The sequence below is a fragment of the Petaurus breviceps genome, unplaced genomic scaffold (genome assembly GCF_028583685.1).
Source record: "Petaurus breviceps papuanus isolate PSGF00001 unplaced genomic scaffold, PetGlider_PUasm1.0 90625, whole genome shotgun sequence".
Classification (NCBI taxonomy): domain Eukaryota; kingdom Metazoa; phylum Chordata; class Mammalia; order Diprotodontia; family Petauridae; genus Petaurus; species Petaurus breviceps.
The window spans coordinates 5,460,281-5,481,367 of record NW_027187289.1 but is presented as its reverse complement, the minus strand read 5'-3'; the positions used below and the strand labels follow the sequence as shown (position 1 = coordinate 5,481,367).

General features: G+C 36.4%; 1 protein-coding gene, 1 non-coding gene and 1 pseudogene across 2 annotated transcripts in view; 2 read left to right on the top strand and 1 right to left on the bottom strand.

Annotated features, from left to right (window-relative positions):
* NALCN (sodium leak channel, non-selective) overlaps nucleotides 1-21,087 on the top strand; it is a 558,956-nt gene that overhangs the window by 55,370 nt on the left and 482,499 nt on the right. The window lies entirely within an intron of this gene.
* Nucleotides 624-5,013, bottom strand: LOC138143045 (large ribosomal subunit protein bL32m pseudogene; annotated as a pseudogene).
* On the top strand, nucleotides 6,459-6,591 carry LOC138143054 (U6atac minor spliceosomal RNA). The gene has a single exon (XR_011163593.1). It is a non-coding gene; the product is annotated as a U6atac minor spliceosomal RNA (small nuclear RNA).

Here is a 21,087-nt window from a genome sequence, read left to right as displayed (position 1 = left end):
TGTCATTAGCAAGATGCCAGTCACAAGCAACAATACCAGATGACCTTGTCATTACTTTGGAATTAATTTTTGACTTGGCCTCTTAAAAAGCAGCAAGTATGTCTTCTAATTTTCTGTTATGCTTGATATTAATTATCAGAGGAGAGTTTTCATTTTTTTTTAGCAAAGGTATACCTGTTGTTTCTTGTACAGTGTTGACAGAATGCATGGAAGATAGTTTTTGTGAAAGGCTGAGTAGGGTTGCAGGGGAGGTAAGGAGGGTGAAGTTGATGAAATACAGGCTTTACTGTGTAAATGTAACTGAAGCTCCAAAAGAGCATTCTTGACAAAATTCAAATTTTACCCTTTCACATTAATTTTAAAATCACATAAGTTATAGTCAGCAAAATTAACATTTCCCCCCAAAAATGTAGGACACTTGCAAATGTTAGTATTTCCTGATGTAAGGTTATTAGTTTCGCTCTCAGAGTATATTCTATTTAGAATCAGAAGGAGATTCCAGTGGTAAGGTGTGCTGGTCACGGATTTGGACCTGGAAAGAACCTTAGAAGTTACCTACCACTATCCCTTAATTTCACATATGAAGAAAGCAAGGTGCAAAGAAGTTGAGTGACTTGCTTGGGTCACCCGAGGTGGGGTTCAAACTCACGTTTTCTTGACTTCCAGCCCAGTGCCCTATGCACTAAACCATGCCACCTGTTGACAGCATTTCCCTGGAATCCCAGAAGGTGAAGGAAACAAAACAGTCCAAGTTCCCACAGTCATGTTTAATGTGTGATCATCCTCTTTGAATATACCTGTGGCATTAGTCCCTGACTAATCGGGATGGTCACTTCTTCTTTGGAGGGAGCTTCTCCTTGGTATAATACCACAGTCTCAACTGTTGGGCCCTTAAAAAGGCCTCCTTTCCTGTTTCCCTATCTGACTTCTGATTTGTACAGTCTCGTTGTGATCTTTCTTGTAGCAAAAACCACAAAGGACATGTTTTTGTTTCAGGCAGCTACATTCAGGGCACACATCTATACTATTCTTTATGTAAAATATTAGCTTATGGGGGTTTCTTCTCCTACATTGGTCAACTGTAATTGTATATCTGTTCTTGGGGGCTGCTATCCAAACAGTACTATATAAAAAAAACTAGGAATATCAGCCCCACTGCTGGCATCTGTTCGCTGCAGGAGTTCAGTTGGACCCTGTAGTGCTAATGCTGATTCCCAGGAAAGGACAGGGAAGCCAACAGAAAGGTCCAAGGAAAGAACTTTCCCCACCAGGACTGGAGTTCTGTAGCAAGTGCTTGGCAGCCACAGGCCTAGAGGACAGGGTTACCTGCAGGCCTATCAAGAACAGGACTTTGGCCACTGTGAGAAAGGAGGGAAAGAGCAAGCATTCTGAATGGCAATGAAGGCCTGGCTTCCTGCCCAGGCCTAACAAGAGACTTTAATTGGTGTTTTGCTCAATAACTGCTTCATTATGGTCAACAAAACAAAAGCTTAGTGGGTTATTGTACTCTCTCTACATTTTTTCAATCAATTACGTGATAGTAAAGAAGCATGAAATGAAATATGTATCTCTTGAGAAAGGATTACTCTTCGCTTCTAACACTGTCTTCAATGATACTCTTAGTATAAGTGCAGATTACTTCATAAAAATTTTATATAGAAGAGAAAGCAGATAAATGGTTAGGTAAAGCAGATAGATGGTTAGGTAATCCCTGATGTTCTCTTTATAACACTTTTTTGTTATTATTTCCATTTCTTGGGTATCTTCTCTTACAGTTCTGTGAAAACATCCAAAGCTGACATATGATTATAAAAATGTAGTGGTTGCATTGTCTTTAATAACAAGAGAGTGTGTTTATTTTTAAAAAAATGAATAAAAAGCAATCATTTCAGATCATTACCATTCTTGATGTTTGCTATCCAATTTCATACTAATTGTGTTTCAAGCCAAGCTTTCTATAAAACTTTTCCCCTCCACTACTTCTTGCTACTTTGAGTCAATACTGATAATAATCTTCCACCACCATTTTCTTTTCTTTTTTTTTTTTTTTGGAGGGGGGAAGGCCGGGCAATTGGGGTTAAGTGACTTGTCCAAGGTCACACACCTAGTAAGTGTCTGAGACTGGATGTGAACTCAGGTTCTCCTGACTCCAGGGCTGGTGCTCTATTCACTGTACCACCTAGCCACCTCCATTCTTTTCTTTTCTTTTTCTTTTTTTTTTAAAAACAATTGAGGTTAAGTAACTTGCTCAAGGTTACACAGCCAGGTGTTTCTGGGTGTGGTGCTAAGTGTCTGAGCATGGATTCAATCCCCAGGTCATCCCGACACTGGGGCTGGCACTCTTACTTGCTGTGCCACCTGGCTGCCCCTAAGTAATTGGGGTTAAGTAACTTGCTCAAGGTTACACAGCCAGGTGTTTCTGGGTGAGTGCTAAGTGTCTGAGCCCAGATTCGATCCCCACGTCATCCTAACATTGGGACCGGTGCTCTTACTCACTGTGCTACTTGGCCGCCCCACCCTCATCCTTTTATATAAGATTTCAGAATTCAGTCAAAATTCCAAACCAAAACTGAAAATCCAAATTCCAAATGTTGCCTTTAGTTGACATCTCTTTCCTTTTGGAAGGTGGGGCAAGTGTTTGTTGACTGATGTCAGGTATCATCAGAGTGGGAACACCCTGCCTTACTGCAGATAAATACTTTTAGCCAGGTGGGGGTTACCTCTGTAAGAGTTGGATATCAAAGGATTAAGTGACTTGCCTCTGGTCACACAGATAGTATGTGTCAGAGGTTGTGCTGGAACCTAGTTTTTCCTAACTCCAAGTCTTGCCCTCTCCCGTCTAAATCACATTGCTGTGAGAAGTTTCACATCAATATTTGGCATGAAATTTTTATGATCCTTTTCAACATCCTTTCATCCCTCTGCTTTAATTTTATTTAATGACCAATATATATTTTTTTCTCATTTTAATTGTCCTAGCCTTGTATTAATTTTGATTTTTTTTTATGTCAGTGCTCTGATTTCAGAGGGACTGTTGACTCAGGAATCCCAGATCAGTAGAGAATTATTTCCTGTATGTTAAAATATAATCTACTTCATTGTGTGTGTGCGTGTGTCTGTGCATACATATGTGTGTGTGTGTGTGTGTGTTTGAGCATGCTGTGATTCTGTATTCAGCATGGCCACTGCTCTAAGATTATTTCCTTCAAGGAAGTATTAATAATCTTTAAGTGTGAACCTTGTATGTTAGCCTTTGGCCTTTCTCAGTCTTTGCTGCTGAATCATATTTTCCATCAATATTTTTTTTCATCACATTTATTCTTTTTTTTTTTGGAGTGGAAAGGCAAGGCAATTGGGGTTAAGTGACTTGCCCAAGGTCACATAGCTAGTAAGTATGTCAAGTGTCCGAGGCTGGATTTGAACTCAGGTTTGCCTGACTCCAGGGCTGGTGCTCTATTCATTGTACCACCTACCTGCCCCAATTATACTTATTCTTAACTTTGTATTGAAATAATCGAATATCAAGCTATATATCAATTTATTCTGGAAAGTTTTATTCAATTGATAAACGCATATATGACTTCTTTTAGTTTGCTTAAAGCAAGATAAAACATTTTAAGTATAGTGAATTTAGTTGCACATATATTTACATGAGTATTCTGCATAAAACAGTTCCATATCTACAGAGGGATTGCAACTTGAATACATTAACATCTGTCTGAAGTAAAGCTCAGGCCATGAAAAGGGACAGATTTGTATTTTTAAAACAGTAAAAAAAGTGTCAAGATAGAGAAAAAAGTATACAAATGCCAATTAAAATATTCTACTTCTTAGGAAAAGGAAAGAAAAATGTCCCGCCTTCATAAAACAGAACAAAAGAACAACCATAATATTTCTTCTTTCTGGTTTTATGCTCTACAAAAATGCCCCTATTTCACTTCATAACATACCACACCAGCAGTTTTCTCATTAGTTGGCAGTATCTTGGCCCAAGTTTTAGTACTTGATCTTAGCCCGACACAATTTTCCACAGAACTCCCCTCTCTCTTTATCTTCTGGAACAGATGTTGGCATACAAGCTGCAGTCCTTTTCATGGTGGTGCTTTTGAAAATACTTATCATGAGCACAGCAATAAGAGATAACCAAATGTTACATGAAATGATTTTTTTTGTTGCCTTTAGACACCAGTGCTCCTTCCCCTGTTCTTGCTTATAATAAGAATGCAATATTGAAACGATTTCATTTCTCCAGTAATATTCCATTAATTTGTCACTGGCAAAAGATCTCACATAATTCTTTCATTATTCTATAAAGAAAAAGTTAAAAGGTAGGGTATTTATTATTTATTTCAGAATACTCATTTTGGTTAAGGGATCTACTGACAATTTTGTGTGAGGATTTTGGAAATAAAAATTAATTATCCTTTTGATACTGAAAAAACTTTAATTATGAAAACAAGACTTTGGTATGAAAAACAGTTGAGTGTAATAAGTTGAGCATTTTAGTTAAGTTGACATTGCAGGGACTCTGCTTCAGTATTTTAAAACAGCTTTGATTTCAACATTGTAGGACTCTCTACTGATAGAAATCACACTACCTTAATAGATGATTTTCTGTTCATTCTGGTCTTTTTGTGGTACATCCTCCTACTTGGTCCCCAATCCCAACTGTAGTTTTCTTGTAGAGAAACTTGTATATTTTTGGATGCAAATATTTAAGTATTTGCTGTTGCTTTTTCATCCATATGTAAGATTTGAGATCATCATACGGAGCCCTCAATTTCGTTGATGCCAGAAGAATGTCCTATACTACTAGTATATACAAGTCTTCCCTCTGCCCTTAAGTGGCCCTACTTCTTCATGAAACCTCTTGGCACCAAAAGCACCAATGTAAGCAGTCATGCTCAGATCATTAGGTACAGAATTTTCTATGATGAAAGGATCTTAAACTTTTTGCTTCCCTCCTTTTTTCTGTGTTGGAGCAGTCAACTTACCTTTAATTTGTTTTTCCATTTAGTTTATACTCTCATTCAGTTTTCCTTCAAGTGACCATAGGGTCAATGTTCCTTGTAAATGTGCAGTTTGGGGGCAACCAATACATATTTATTTGAGATATTTCAATTTCTACTTTGTGATACATTTCTTCCTTATATTTCTCAATAAGAACCCGAGTTCCAAGTAGATGTGTGTATTCTCAGTGCCATTCCAGCTACTGTTGGGATTGCTGCTACTGTTATTTATCACCTAGCAACTAATGATTTTTGAATGAGTCTTTCCATGTTTAGTTTGTCTTAGGAAAGCAATCTGTCATCTGGACCATACCTGAAACCTTTACAGGTAGGCAGAGACAGCTAGAGCCTGCACTCTTCCAGTATAATTAGGAAGACTTATGAGGATATTAAATATACAGAGATGAAATAAGGGTACAAACTGAGACAAAAGAAAATATTCTTTGTAGTTCTGTTTCTGGAAGTGATATCAATGAGGCAGGTCTCTCCTTGTATAACTGGTATTGGAGTTTTGCCCAGTAAATTACCAAGGTGGGACCTTTTCTGGAAAGGGAACATTTTGTTTTTCCATATAGCAGCACCAGTTTAAGCTTCATGTTGAAGTGGAAAGAGAACATTATTGGTAGGCTTGAGACCTAATTTGTTCCATGACCATCACATGACCTTCCAGAGTCCCCTTATTTTCTTTATTTGCTAAATATTGACCTTTTTGAATTCTTAGTGTATTTGAGGAGATTATACGGGATATATATGTGAGAATGCTTTGGAAATTGCAAATATTGTGAGAATTTAGAAAATCTTGAAGAGACTTGTATGAATTAATGCTAAGCAAAGTAAACAGAACCAGGAACATAATATAAAATGGTGTTCACAATAATGTAAAAGCCAACAACATTGAAAGTTGTTAGTGTACTGAATAGTACATGTCATAATATAAAATATACCTCTACCTTCTCAACAGAGAAAGATAGTTTATAGATGTGGAGTGAAGTATACATTTTCAAAGATGGCTAATATGTTGATTTGTCTTGCTTGACTTTACTTATTTGTAATGAGGAAGGATTCTGTTGGATAGATGGAGTCACTGGGAAGTGATTTGTTGTTTTTCCATCATTTCAGTTGTATCTGACTCTTCCTGACTCCATTTGGGGTTTTCTTGGCAAAAATACTGGAGTGGTTTGCCATTTCCTTCTCCAGCTGATTATGCAGATGAGGAACTGAGGCAAACAGAGTTAAGCAACTTGCCCATGGTCATACAGCTAGTAAGTTTCTGAGGCCAGATTTGATTTCATATCTTCCTGATTCTAGGTTTTGGCACCCTATCCACTGTACCACCTAGCTGCTCTAGGAAGTGATAGTAATGTCTGAAAAAGAAATTAACATCAATAAAAGCTGAATAAGGAAAAATACAACGTAATGATAAATAAGGATACAAGGAAAAAGTTATGAGAGATGTATGAAAAGAGATAAGGTTAATGCCTCCCTTGATATATACATATATATATATATATATACACATATATACATGCACACAAAGTTAAAGCATTGCTACCTCCTCTGTGGCATCTAATCAGGGTTTTCATTAATGCACTGTTGGTGAAGCTGTGAATTGATCCAGTCATTTTGGAAAAATTATTACTGTGATTCAAAATCTACTAAACAGTATATACCATTTGACCCAGTGATATCATTAATTAGATATACCCAAAGAGATTAAAGAAAAAGGAAAAGAATCCACATGTATAAAAATATTTCTAATAGTTCTGTTTGGATCAGCAAAGAACTATAAACTGACGGGTTGTTGTTGAGGCATTTCAGTTGTAATGACTCTTCAAGACACCATTGGGGTTTTCTTGGCAAAGATACTGGAGTGGTTTGCCATTTTCTTCTCCAACTCATTTTACAGATGAGGAGATTGAGGAAGACTGGTTAAATGACTTTCCCAGAGTCACATAGTAAGTATCTGAGGACAGATTTGAACTCATGAAGATGAGTCTTCCCAAATCCAGTCACTGAAACTATACACTACACCACCTAGCTGTCAAGAAACTAAGGGAGTGCTCATCGGTTATGGAATAGGTAAACACATTACAGTATATGAATTTAATCTAATATTCCTATGCTATGAAAAAATGAAAAGTATAGTTTCATAGAATCCTAGGAATTCTTATATGAATTGATGAAAGTAAAGTGAGGAGACATATGGGTACAATTTATATAATAACGATATGTTGAATTAAAAAAAATTTTTGGAAGGCCTAAAAACTCTGATTCTACATAATGACCAACTGTGATTCCAAGGTACCCATGAATGCCACCTGCATTCCACTGATCTTTATTTATAGAAAAAAACCCCACACATTTTTGGACATGCCCAGTGTGGGAATTTGCCTCACTTGACTGCGCGTAGATGCTGCTAAGGTTTTTCTTCCTCTTTTCCCTCCCCCACCCTGTTGTTGTCTAGTGGGTGGGAGAGTTGGAAGGGAGAGAAAATATTTAATTGAAAATATTAAATTAAAAATAAGTGAAAAGAATGGGAGACTTGGATTATTATGTCACTTATGTCCCATGTGGCAGCCAAGGCCAGGGAAAGGCAACAGTGGGAAATTAGGGACAATGGCAAGACTGGAGGCATGGAATGAGGGGCAGTGCTTTCGAACATAAATGATTCATCCAAGTGCTATGTCCCCAGGAAAGCTTTCCCCTAATTAGACTTTAATTGTAATAATCTTCTCAAATGAAACATATTTGCGAAAATAAGCATGCTCTTTGAGGATTCCTTGCAACTAACTCCTTTAATAGGAACAACTGAGCAGTAGATAATAGCTGATCTTAGTAACTACTTTCTGAGGTGAGAGGAAAAACTTAGGAGAGGCTAGAAGTATGAGAACAATTACCTCAATAAAGAAGCTCAGCTGAAAAAGAGCTAAGAAATCCATGCAATCCCAAATCACTTAGGTGATAAATTTCATTCTTTGTCCATAATATCAGAGATATACTAATAGTCTGTCATGATTCCAGTGGGCAGCATGACCATAAGCAAGATGCCCCTTTGCATTCAATTGAACAAGCACCCTGAGACTATTTTTAATTTTTGCTTTTGTTTCTTAAATAAATAGAAAAGAGTACTTCTCACATAGTAGAAACAATGATAGTAGAAACAATGAATATTAGTTGAATTGGATTATGTATACTAATAAAGCCAAAAGGGTCCTGTGTAGAGTTCTGAAAATCTCGAGAGCTTTTCTGAACATTTTTTGTGTTATGGACACCTTTGCTAGTCTGATGAAGCCTATGGAAACTTTCTTAGAATAATGATCTTATATCATTAGAGGAAATACTACATTTCAGTGAGAGGTTAGTGAAAATAAAAATGTAAGAATTTTTTCCCATCTAACTTCACAGATCCATTGAGGGTTAAGAATCTCTACTCGGGATCTTTTAGGCATCCTATCCCAAAGAGGATTGAAATAACCTATAATTCCATAAGAGATCTTCCTGTTCCCTCGGGCTCATGCAGCAGCTGCCCCACTGGGGAGCCAACTGGCCATTTCCATTTGGACAGTGCAGCTTGTTCCTCCCTCCCTTCCTTACTCCTTTGTTTCTTTCCTCCCTTCCCTTCTTTCCTCCCTTCCTCCCCTCCTCATAGGAAATCTTAACCTTACCTGTGGGTGCTGTGCCCAAAATAATATAAATTTTCATTGCTGAAACCTAGCAAGATACCTCAGGGTTTATGGGTGAGATTTCTTTTGATGGACCATGCCTGAAACCCAAATCACTCCAACCCTCATTGATTGGCCAACAGCAGGTCCTAGCCCAAGCTTCGCATGGTCCATGTTTGAATTATGATGCCTTACAGTGAGTATAAATACCAGTTGTTTCTGTTTTGGCCAGAAACCTTGAGAGTCTTCTGCTCCCAGATTGACTTTTTTTTGACTAGGTAAAGAGGTCACTCTTTGCCTTATTTTTAGCTAGCCTTAATGACACAATGGGTGTTGCCTAAGCCAAATTGAGACTTGGGAAAACCATAGCTTAAAAATGTCAAGGCCTCCCACTGCATACAGGGCCATCTCCAGTTGTCCTTGACACTGGATCCAGATGACTCCTGAGGAGAGAGAGAGGCTGGTGACTTTGCACAGCCCCTCCTTATTTAAATTCAATTCACTTGCAAGCCATGCCATCACTTTCCTGATGTCATGGTCCTCTTAGAGAATGAAGGACAAACAACAATAACGGTGGGGGAAAAGGAGGATGTTTCTGAGACATCTTAGAGATTCTAGTTAGTTAAGAGGAATGATGAAAGTCCACACCATCCTAAATCCCGCAGACCTCCTCAACCCAGAACTTTCCTATTCTGAAGAGTTTTTAAAGCTCCCTAACCAGGATTAAAGTTAACTGAACCATTGTAAACACTTTCCTTATGGCCTACCCTGGTCATGATCTAATAAAAATGCTACCTAACTATTCTCCTGGATGGTCCTTGGGTCCTCCTGTCCCTGGGACCTAGGAATTTCTGCTGGCCTTTGGATTTTCACCATAAGACATTGATTAGTTGTTATTGTAAGACTTTGCCCTTCCAGATATAGTTAAGTGATTTAGTTCAGTATATATAACAGTCATTAAGTTCCTCCTATCCATAAGGCTTTATTTTGGGGGGATATAAAAACCTTGCCTTCTGTGAGCTCATGTCCAATAAGGAGGATAAGATGAGGATATAAAATAAAATAATGATGATCTAAGATAGGCATTCACATTTTTTTCCAAAGATATGGTTCAGGTGTTACTTCTTCCATTACTGAACCTTTTGCTGATCTTCTGTAGAGAGTAGATTAGCAGATTTATTATAGCACTTTATCTAGACCTCACCTCTGCATTGTACTCTGAGGCTTTATTGTGAGTTGGAGGTGATCCTAGATTCTTGAAGGCTGTGCCAGTGGAGCATAAATTCTTCCTTAAAATTCAGAAAAATTTCAAGTATGAAGGTGGCACTTGAGCTGTTGGCTATCTAGAAACTAGAAAGCTAGTTTTCTTAACTTCACAGAAGCCGTAATAGGCTTTTTATAGTAAGTTCATAGACCTAGAAATAGAAGGAACTTCAAAGGGTCTCTAGTCCAAATCCCTACCCCATTTTACACATAAGTAAATAGGAACCTGAGGAGGTTAAATGATTTGCCCAAGCTCACAAAGTGACTAAGTGACAGAGAAGATCTGAACACAAGTCTTCTGTCTCTAGAACTAGTGTTCTTTACATTATATCAACATATAGGCTATATAGTATGGTATATTGCAGGGATACTCATGCCAATTAAATCATAGATCTTTTGAGGTTTGAATTATTTAAGGCCATCTACCAGTGATTGCTGTGCCTTTTATTATAGCCAATCAAAGGTATAATTAATTATTATCTTTCAGAAAGCATATTAAAGATTTCTCTTCTTACCACTCACTTCTTCCAGGAAGTCTTTTGGTATTTTTTTCTGCACATGCCTGCATTTTCTCCAAACCTTACAGAAAATTCAATCTCCATCTTTTGTCCTTTTTCAGCTAGAGAGCTTACCAGTCATACTGTATATATGAGTCTGTGTTTGTAGCAGTGGTGTGATGTTAAATATTTAACAACCAGCTGGAGTGCATAAGCTTCGAGGGAAGTACACTTGACACCCTTTCAAATTTAATCTGCATCATTAACATTTTTTTTAATTTTAAGGCTAGAAAACAACACAGCAATAAACCAAGCCCTGATTTGTAGTGTTTGCTAATTTCTGAGATGATTTTAATACTCCAACTGAAAATGTAACAATTTACTTGCTGGTTTGAGCTGGTTCTATCATACTGTCACTTATACATATGCCTATTTACTTGGGTAATTTTGCCTGTGTATGCATATGCACATGTTTGAATGTATGCTGTTTCTTTCATCATATGATCATCGATGTAGTTCTAGAACTGGAGGAAATCTCAAAAGCTATATACTTATTTTATATTTGAGCAAACAGGCTAAGTGGCCTACCCAGATCACACAGGTAGAGAGTAGTTTAATCCAGTTGGGTTTGGAACTCAGATCTTATTACTCAAAGTTCAACTGTCTTTCTAAGGTATCTTTCTGATTTCAAGCATCTCACCATTTTGCAAAGTGTCTGTGTAATCCCTCACCAGGGTCCAGTATAACTCTCAACAAACCATGAGTATTTTGCAAAAGACTAATTATAACAGCTTCATAGAACAGGATGGGCTTTGTAGTTAGGAAATCACCACCCACATCTCCAAATGACTGCTCCTGTTAATGAGAGAGAGAGACACACACACAGAGAGAGAAACACACACACACAAACACACACACACAGAGACAGAGACAGAGCGTGTGTGTGTCTGTGTGTGGTGTGTGTGCCGGATGTCTGTACCTTAGCACTGACTTCATGTCAGGCCCATTTTTCCATACAAATGTGATATCCCTCTATGGAAATGCACTGAGTCATGGTAAAACACTTACTTGAAAAACCAAAGTGCTTTTTCCCATGTATCGACATTGTTTTTAAAAACCAGAGTGAGTCTAGTTCAGAATTATTGTGGTTTGGACAAAACCTGAATGACCAATTGATTAAAAAAAAATGCTGCAGAAGTCATCCATGTCATGTGCTAGAAATCTAACTGGTAAACAATTGGCTATTTTCAACCAAGGTAGAATATGGGAAGTGATTTTTAAAGTATTTCCCAGCATTTTATATCATCTCAGTTGTTTGCTTTACATACTAAAATATACAGGAATGATCTGCAACTTTGTCAGATTAGGATACTCCCAATGTGGGCATTCTTCCCAGTAATACAGATTGCATTTAGTAGGTAAATCCTAAATTGCTGCTTGAGGCAGAGAGAAATGAGGAGACCTACTCAAGGTCACACAGCTAATGTCAAAGACCAAATTAGAACCTAGGTCTTTCTGATTCTCAACTTGACATTCTACCCAATAGTCACATTATCTGTATTAAAATATACTCAAAGATAATTTTACACTCAAGTCAAAGTACCTAGATTACTTTTCAAAAAACCTCCTTTTTTGATATTTGTTGTTACCAATAATACTCTGGGTGCTGTAGAAAATACTGAAACAGAAACACCCAGTTCAGTTGGCAAAAGGATTTCCCATGCATAGAGCTATTTGTTGGATGATTTATTTCACGCTGTCTGCCAACCCTCTTTCAAAAATCTTTCCAGTAACAGCTGTTGTAAGAACAAGGTTGTCAGCTCACAAAGAAACCATTGGAGAAAAGGACCTTTCCATGAATCTTTTACATTTCATAGTCTTCATGTTGCCCCCCTTCCTTTATTTTCACTGGGAATAGAATACGATTAAAACATCATTTGCCCTTTGAACGCTACTGAAGTAATAAATAATGATAAAATATAGTAACAGATGGCTCCTAGAAACTCATCAACATAAGCTGTGTATTTTTATGAGGCTATCCCAGTGAGTAACATTTAAAAACTGATAAATACATCTGTATAAATGTTTTCAGGTAGAGGTGTTTGGTTTCTCTGCTTGGTCCCTACTTGCATGACAATTTTTTAAAGCTGCTCCATATTCCTGCACTGTTGATTGGCAGACTCCAAGTGTTCTATCTTTCATAACAAAAGTGATTGACAGGTCTTCAATGACTAGTATGTACAGCCTATAAATGTTGATCTCTTTCCATGGTGTAAGAGATCTTCAGAGTTTTTCTCCACCTTTTTTAATCTGATGCTACCTAGAGGCCCTAACTCTTTACTATATGAAAGATATTAAAATTTCTTTTTGAAAGTGAGTATTTCAGTGTGTGTGTGTGGGAGGAGAATGTATAGGTTCCATGTCTGTGCTTGAGCCTGAGTGTGTGTATTTGGGAAAAGGAGTGATTTATTGGGAACACATAAGTAAGTTAAATGAGTACAGTGATATTATTTTAGAAAGTCTTAACCTGTTCATTTAGAATATTAATGTGTATGTAAAATAGTGCAAAAAGGGCATGTGTTTCTTTGAAAATAGAAATTGAGGGATTAGGCATGTCACTCTTAAAATTTAAAAATAAAATTAGATTTCAAGCCTTCTTTGAGATACATAACTTGTTAAATTTTGTTCCTTCTCTGCAAATAAAAGTTTTGTTTGTTTCTTTTTTGGTTTTTACCCACCATGGCCTGAATTTAACTTTTTATTATACTATCCTGCTTGGAGTGTCTAAGCCTCAGCATTATATTTCTGTTTGTTATATTCAACTCTGCTTAATTGAAACTATGCTAATTATAGCATTTAAAGTATCTAACTCTAACAATAATATAAAATAACATTCTTGAAAAATTTTTTATATGCAATGAGCTATCTGCTTCCAAAATTACATAAAATATAATTAAGCCTTTTAAGTTGTGAAATATATTACTTTGCATATCCCCATTAGAATCAATCTAAGAATAAACAGCTTTAGTATTTTTTCTAATATAATTCAAATATACATCATCCAACAATAGGATTAATTTTAAAAATAATAATTTAGTGAAATACACAAAATAAAACTATGGGAACATTGACTTAGAGCACATTTATTCAGAAAATCTAACCCCAAAATTACAGCTGGTTTAGTGGGGTTATAATTAGAATAAATAGAAATTATTGAGAGCAGAGTAACAAAAGAGGAGAACTGAGATGAAACATAAAGACACAAGTTGGAAACATAGGATTTTGATGTAGGAGATACTGTAAAGGTTATTTAATTCAACTTCCCTCATCTTACATATAAGAAAATTGGGAGGAGCAGCCAGGTGGCTCAGCAAGTAAGAGCACCGGCTCCAGAGTCAGGATGACCTGGATCAAATCCAGGCTCAGATACTTAGCACCCACCCAGAAATAACTGGCCGTGTAACCTTGAGCAAGTTACTTAACGGCGATTGCTTTAAAAAAAAAAAAATAGAAAATTGGGGCCCAGAGACAGGAAATTAGTTGCCCATGTCTGTACAGCTAATTGGAGGTGAAACTAAAACTTGAACACTGGAGCCTGTTTGTGAATACAGAATTATTGTAGTATAAATAAAGTGTGTGTACATATTTATTCTTGGAGTGAATGAACTGATAAAATATTCAAACTGGAGTATCAGGAAACAGACTTAATAGGCCTTCAAAAGGCCTGAATTTTGTTACTAGACATCATAGTACCCTGCAACAACAAAGGGACACAAACAATAAGCAGTCATAAATTTTAACAGGAAATTGCAATATATTCCCCCTTATAGGGAGGGGAAAAAGGGAAGGGACAGTAAAAATACCCAAGAGGTTATTCAAGAAAAACATCAGAAGTAAACGTTTACGTGTAGGACATAACAAATACAAACACATTCCAAAGGAAGGCAATATGTCAGTTTTAATGGCCTACTGTAGGTTCATCCTATATGAGGTAAATGTGAATTAATAGAAAGTTTAAAGGACAGAATTTTAAAAAGCAGTTCATTTTCGATTACTTTCAAGTGCATATAATAACTCCATTTAGTGATTCTGTTAATTGGTAGAAATGTTACGCATGCATTGATGAATTAGACACAATTAGAGGATTATTTGTAATTAGTTTTTATTTGTATGTGCAAATGTTGCGACTAAAAGAGCTTGAAAACAATTTGTTATATCAAACAGATTTTTAAAAATGCCATTTGCAATCTTGTTTCTGCAGTTAATTTGCTTAGCAAACCATAATACTGTAAGATTTATTTACCATTTGTTTCATAGCTAATTAAAAGGTAAAATTTAGCCCAAGTTACTTTACATTCTTCATTAGTGGGATCCAAATTAGTAATTTTACATTGCCTTCTTTGCACTTATTGAAGGAATTTTTAATAGGTAAAATGCTGGATGCATTCTTCATTCTGTGTTAGAAATTATTTTTTTCATTTAAAACAACCCTTAAAATAATGTAAGATTCCTCAGCATGTTAATTCATTGAATTTAGTTCATTGGTAAAGCAAATTATGAGTAATAAAGAGAAGCTAATTGTGGTGACATTGCATATAACTTTGTTAATGACAAAATAAAAAAAAACAGTATCTGTTGCTTTTTTAAAAAATACCATATAAACTAAAAAATGCCAGCCTCTTTTGCATGTTTCTATTCCAGTTGATATGTAATTATTTCTCTCACATTCAGTGTTTACTTATTAATTGTTCCCGTCTTTAAATAGCTCTTTTATGAACCCCTGAAAATTTTAGTTCTAATTTTTAAGCTCTTTGAATTTCAAAATAATCATCTCTACTGCCTAGTTCTTTTAATAAACCTCAAGTGGTTTATTTTCTGTTTTGTGTCCTCATCTTTGATGTATTAAGATAACTAACATAATATATATATATATATATGATAAAAGACATAATCATTTCATTCACATATTAGAGAACTCAAGGAAACCTTAAAACATATTTTGTGCTCAAAATAATCAATATTTTATTAGTTCTGGACATTAAGAAAAACTAATGAAATGGAATTAGGTTCAAAGAAAACTCTTTTGCATTTCTGTGCAATGTAGTCAAATTTTCTATGATCTAAGCATGTTCTTCACATATATTTATATTGCATTTAGAGTACAAATTATATAATTACATTTGGATAACAAACAAATATAATATTTTCACAGGGATGATAGACTCAAAGTTGAAAGAAACCTTTCCAGTCATTTTGTCCAACCTCTTCACTTCACAGATGAAAAATCTGAAGCCTAAGGAATGGATTTGTCTAAGATTACATGGGTAGTAAGTTGCAGTCAGGATTTTTTTCCAGGTCCTTTTATTTACAATCCAGTACCCTTTGTACAGTAGGATTATGGAAGTAATGCTAGATAAATTCTAGTAACTGTTGTTTCTTGAAATGGCAACATTAGTCTGGTACATTAAATATTTATCTGTGCATTTAATAATAGGCCTTAAACATTTATTAACTGATGAAATTAACTGAGATGATTAAAAATGTGCTGAATACTACATATGTGTTAAACATCTTTAGACAGCATACTTGTGTCTCTATAACAAGATAAGGGTGAGATATAATACAGTATTATTTTTTTTGGCCATGAACTTACCTTGAGATTTTGGTGGGTCAGCATTCTCATTAATATTAATTAATTCCCTCTACTGGAGAAAATCATATAACCATCATACTTTTTTTTGTATAATTTTTTCTTTCCTCCAAAGTTGTTCATTTCAAATCTGCCCAACTTAATGGATGATTACCACTAAATCTTTTTATATTTTGTGGTTAAAAGTGCAGCATTCAGGTCTTGACCTGTAATCTCTATCCCTTGTTAAAAAACTCACCCGTGCCCTTGTTATACATAACCTTGTTGTAAAGATGTTGTCAGTTGTAGGAAATCATTTAAGAAACCATGTGTATTCTTTTCTACTGTTTACACAAAGAATTCATTTAGTGACTCATACTCATAAAATTGCTAAATATTAATAATAATAATAGCAACATTTCTGTAACACTTAATGGTTTTCAAGTTGTTTTATGAATATATATCATCTCATTTTATCCTTACAATAACCCCAGGAGATAGGTTCTCTCTTTAGCTCTTGTGGGGTTGTGAATCCTTTCAATCTTTATGGAATTGCAAACTTATCGAATCTTTTAAAAGAGAAATCCATCTGGGTACAGTAAAAGTTACATAATAAAAACAACCCAATTTTTTTTGTTCCCAATTTCATTGTTGGGCATATAGAGAACTGGAAGAAGTCATACTATCCTGACTAAATAGACTATATATTCAAATTAAGCAAAATTCAACTATGTTGTCATTGCAGCAAAAGAATCCTTTTTGACTTCCCTAATTGAATTACTATCTCACTTCCTACAGAAGTTACTCCAAATTTTTTCTTCTCTCCTCAAGCATCCCACATATTCTACAGGGCCCTTCACTTATATTTTACTGAGAAAATTGAAGCCATTGGATATGCATTCCCTCTTCACCTCTTTTAATCACCTCTTAACTCTTTTCTCCTTTCTCCCAGTCTAATAAATAATGAAATGACCCTTTGCCTTGCCAAAGTTAGCCTCTCTACATTTACCCCTGGTCATTCCATTCCCTCCAGGCTTCTGTAGCAAAACATTCCCTCTATTGTTATTTCTCAGCAGTAGCTGGGACTCCTATGGCTTCCAGAAGACCTTAGTTCACATCCAGCCTCAGACACACAGCTGTGTGACCTTGGGTAAATCACTTAACTTCTTTTTAACTTTAGTTTCCTTAACTGTGAAATGAAGATAATAGCACTAATAGCTTGTTGTTGAGATCCAATGAGATAATATTTGTAAAACACTTAGCACAATGCCTGGCATATGGTGTTTGCTCTATAAATATTAGTTACTATCATTTTTATAGTTATTATTATTAGCTTATCAGCTAATTCCTTCCCAGCATGCCCAACACCCTACTATCTTCTCAAACTATCTTCCTAAAACCTTTTTGCAACCTCAGTCCCAGAAAATTATTATTAATAATTAATTATCAATAAATTATTAAATATTTAGAAATAATAAATAAATAACATTAATTTATATTTGTTGCTATTCCTTCATCTTCCCTTATTTGGTCCTCATTCTTTTACATTCTGGCATCTTAACTTATCACTCAACTAAAACTCTTTTCTCCAATGTTATAAATGATTCAATTTGCCAGATATTATGATCTCTCAGTACTTGTCTTTCTTGACTTAATCTGCTACATTTGACACTGGTGATCACATTCTACTCCTACAAACTGTGCCTTCTCTGTGTTTTCCTGACACTCTCCTGGGTCTCCTTCTTGCCTGCCTGCTTTTTCTCAGTCTTCTTTGCTAGTTCATCATGTGAATCATACCTCCTGCCTATGTCTACTACCTGAGGCTCTATCCTGAGCTGCCTTCTCTTCTCTTTTACTGACATCATTGACTCTTGTGGGTTTACTTGTCATCTCTATGCCAATGGTTCCCAGACCTATATATCCAACTCTTCACCTTCATTATTACAATAACAACGACCTATTGAACCTTTCTAACTGTGTATTTGAAAGACATCTCATTCCTTATGTGCCAAACATGACTTACTATATTTCCCCCCAAACCTATATCTCTTCTAAACTATTTAGTTGAATTTAGTAAGCATTTATTAAATACCTCCTATATACCAGGCACTGTGCTAAACTTTGGGGATACAATTTTTTTTTACATGGAAAGATAGTACCTTTGCTCAAGAAACTTTCAGTTGAATGGGAAAGAGAACACATAAAAGGAAGCAGAAAGGAGGTAAGGAGTAGGAAGAAGGTACTCTGCAGGATGTGATAATAGTGAAGTAGAATCCAGGGAGAAGCACTAATGAGAAAATGGTTGAGCTTGACCTTTCTTTAAACTCCAGGAGAAATTTTTTTTTCCTCTATTCTCTAGCCCTCCATTCAGAGGGACTGTAATGGGAATGTAAGTTTATGTTGTTGCCATCTTTCTAAGATTAGATTGTATTATGTAGGATCTTCCCTGTCCCTAGGCCCTTTGATAGGCTTAAGTGCACCTGGAGCCTGTGGTGGGAGGCTTGTTTTTCAGGAGCTACTTTGTGATTGGGCAGTGAGTCAAAAGGGTTGTTACATTCTCTGAGGCTCTGTTTGGGGGTTCACTTTGAGAAGTGTTGTATGATTTAACCAGACAAGATTCTGGGCAGCCATTGAGAGCCCCCCCGGCTTTGAAAAACCCAGATGTTGATGCTTCCCTCTCTGGTAACTGACTAGGTATGGATATAATGGTTGGACAGTTGGACCTGTCTGCTTGATCTGTTTATTTCTCTGTCTTTTTGTAATTTCTGATTGTAACTTCTGTATACTCTGAAGTTCAGGGTGCTGACTTTTTCCCCTGAACTAAGTAAATGATATGTTTAATTGATTAAGGCAAGATTGTTAACCCATTTTGAGTTGCTTTCCTTTAGAAAAACAGATCTAAGAACCTGTGTTGGCAGCCACCCTGGGGAGGCTGGGGTGCTTGCTGCTACAGGGACAAAGGCTACTGAGGGTACAGATGAGCTCTGAGTACCAAAGGAGTTGAAGTCTCTCATATGATGGCTTTTGTGGTGATGAATTTTACTTGGGAACATGATTACAGTGGAGTAGAATCCAAGGAATGGAACTTGTTGAGGAGAAGGAAGAACCTATGTTATTTTTGTCAAAGACACCACCATTTCTCCACTCTCCCTGGACTATAGCCTTAGATTATGAGTACAATTGTTATCCTTAATTCTGTAATCTCTCTCACTACCCATATCCAATCACTGGACAAATTTCCCTTTTCTAAGTCCACTAAATCTTATGTATCTACACCACTCTGTCTATTCACAAAACCACCTCTTTAGTTAAAGCCCTTATCACCTCTTACCTAGATTATTATAATGGCTTTCTAATTAATTGATCTCTGTTTCAAGTCTCTCCCTACTTCACTCTATCCATACACACTGCTTCTAAAGTGATTTTTCTTAACTAGAGATTGGAAAATATCACTCCCTTCTCAATCAACCCCAGTGGTTCTTTGTCTCTAGGATAAAATTTGAATTATTCTGTTTAACTTTTAAAGTACTTCACAAGCTGATCTCAACCTATCTTTCTAGGCTTATTGGACTTTACTGTTCCCCTGAACTCTGTCACTCAGACAAGTTGACCACTTTTCCTCATACACAGCAATTCATTTCATCTCTGTACCTTTTAACTGGCTGTCCCATCTCCCTGGAATATATTTCCTCTTAGAATATTTCTCTTTCATGCAGCTAACATGCCACTCCTGTATTCACCCAATAGCTAGTGTACTTCTTCCTTAACTACCTTGCCTCAAGTGTGGCCCTTTGATTGAACCTAAACTTCACTGAACAAATCCACTTATAAAAGGATTTGTTCTATACAATTTGGATTCAGTCAAAAGGTCACACCCAAGGACTTAAAAGATCACATGTGACCTCAAGGTCCCAGGTTCCCCACCCCCTGCGGTAGGCTCTTAAATAAAAGCTTATTAATATATTAATTGATATGGTTAAACCCAGTTATTCACTTGTACCTGAATTAGTTTCAGACCATGATTTCCCACTTTTCTGCTTCTACATTAAAGATCACTCTACCTCTGGTCTACTGCTATTGGAAATACTGTCCACCTCTGAGGCCTCTTCCTGTGATTGACTGGCTTCTGTCAGAACCTACATTTTAAGGAGATGGTCCAGGCCAACCAGATCTTCATTCCTTTCCAGGCTGTACAGCTGATTCATTGTCACAGAACTTTATACACAATATTTTAGAAACCTCTTCACCCTGAAAGTTCATTCCACTTCTGGACTGCTTACTTTGGAATTGCCACCCTGCATATTCTCTTTCTGATTAGCTGGTCTCTTAGAACCTTCACTTTTGAGAATTTCCAGGACAGCCTTGTTTTCATTCCTCTCTTTGCTATAATCTTGACTCTCTATACTTTCTCTGCTATGCTACAGAAATCGCTTTACTCTGGATGTCTACCTAGAATAGACTACTTTATATGAACTATGGAAGCTCCACAATTTGATTTGTCTGCATCACATTTTATGAGCAGGCAAAGTGATTTAAAAGGAGTTGTCTGGCCACTGCTGCTCGCCGTGAGCAGGTAAACAATATCTCACTCTTTATTCTCATATAACTTCCATAGCATGGAGTTAGGATGAATTGTGCTTAAGTCTTGCCTTGACACTACCTGGTTGTAGGACCACAGAAAAGTCAAGTCATCTAACCTTTGAATGCCCCTGAGAACTCTGAAGAAGAAGACCAAAAAGTTCATGTGATACCAGACGGGCAGATATGGCAAGACCAAGAGAAACTGGCATAAGCCAAGAGGCACTGACAACAGAATGCGAAGATGGAGGCTCAAGGCCCAGATCCTGATGCCCAGTATTGGCTATGGAAGCAGTAAGAAGACAAAACACATTACCCAGTTGATTCTGGAAGCTTTGGTGCACAGTGTCAGAGCTAGAAGGGCTCCTGATGTGCAACAAATTGTACTGTGCTGAGATTGCTCACAATGTTTCCCCTTAAGAACCAGAAAGTTGTTGTTGAGAGAGCGA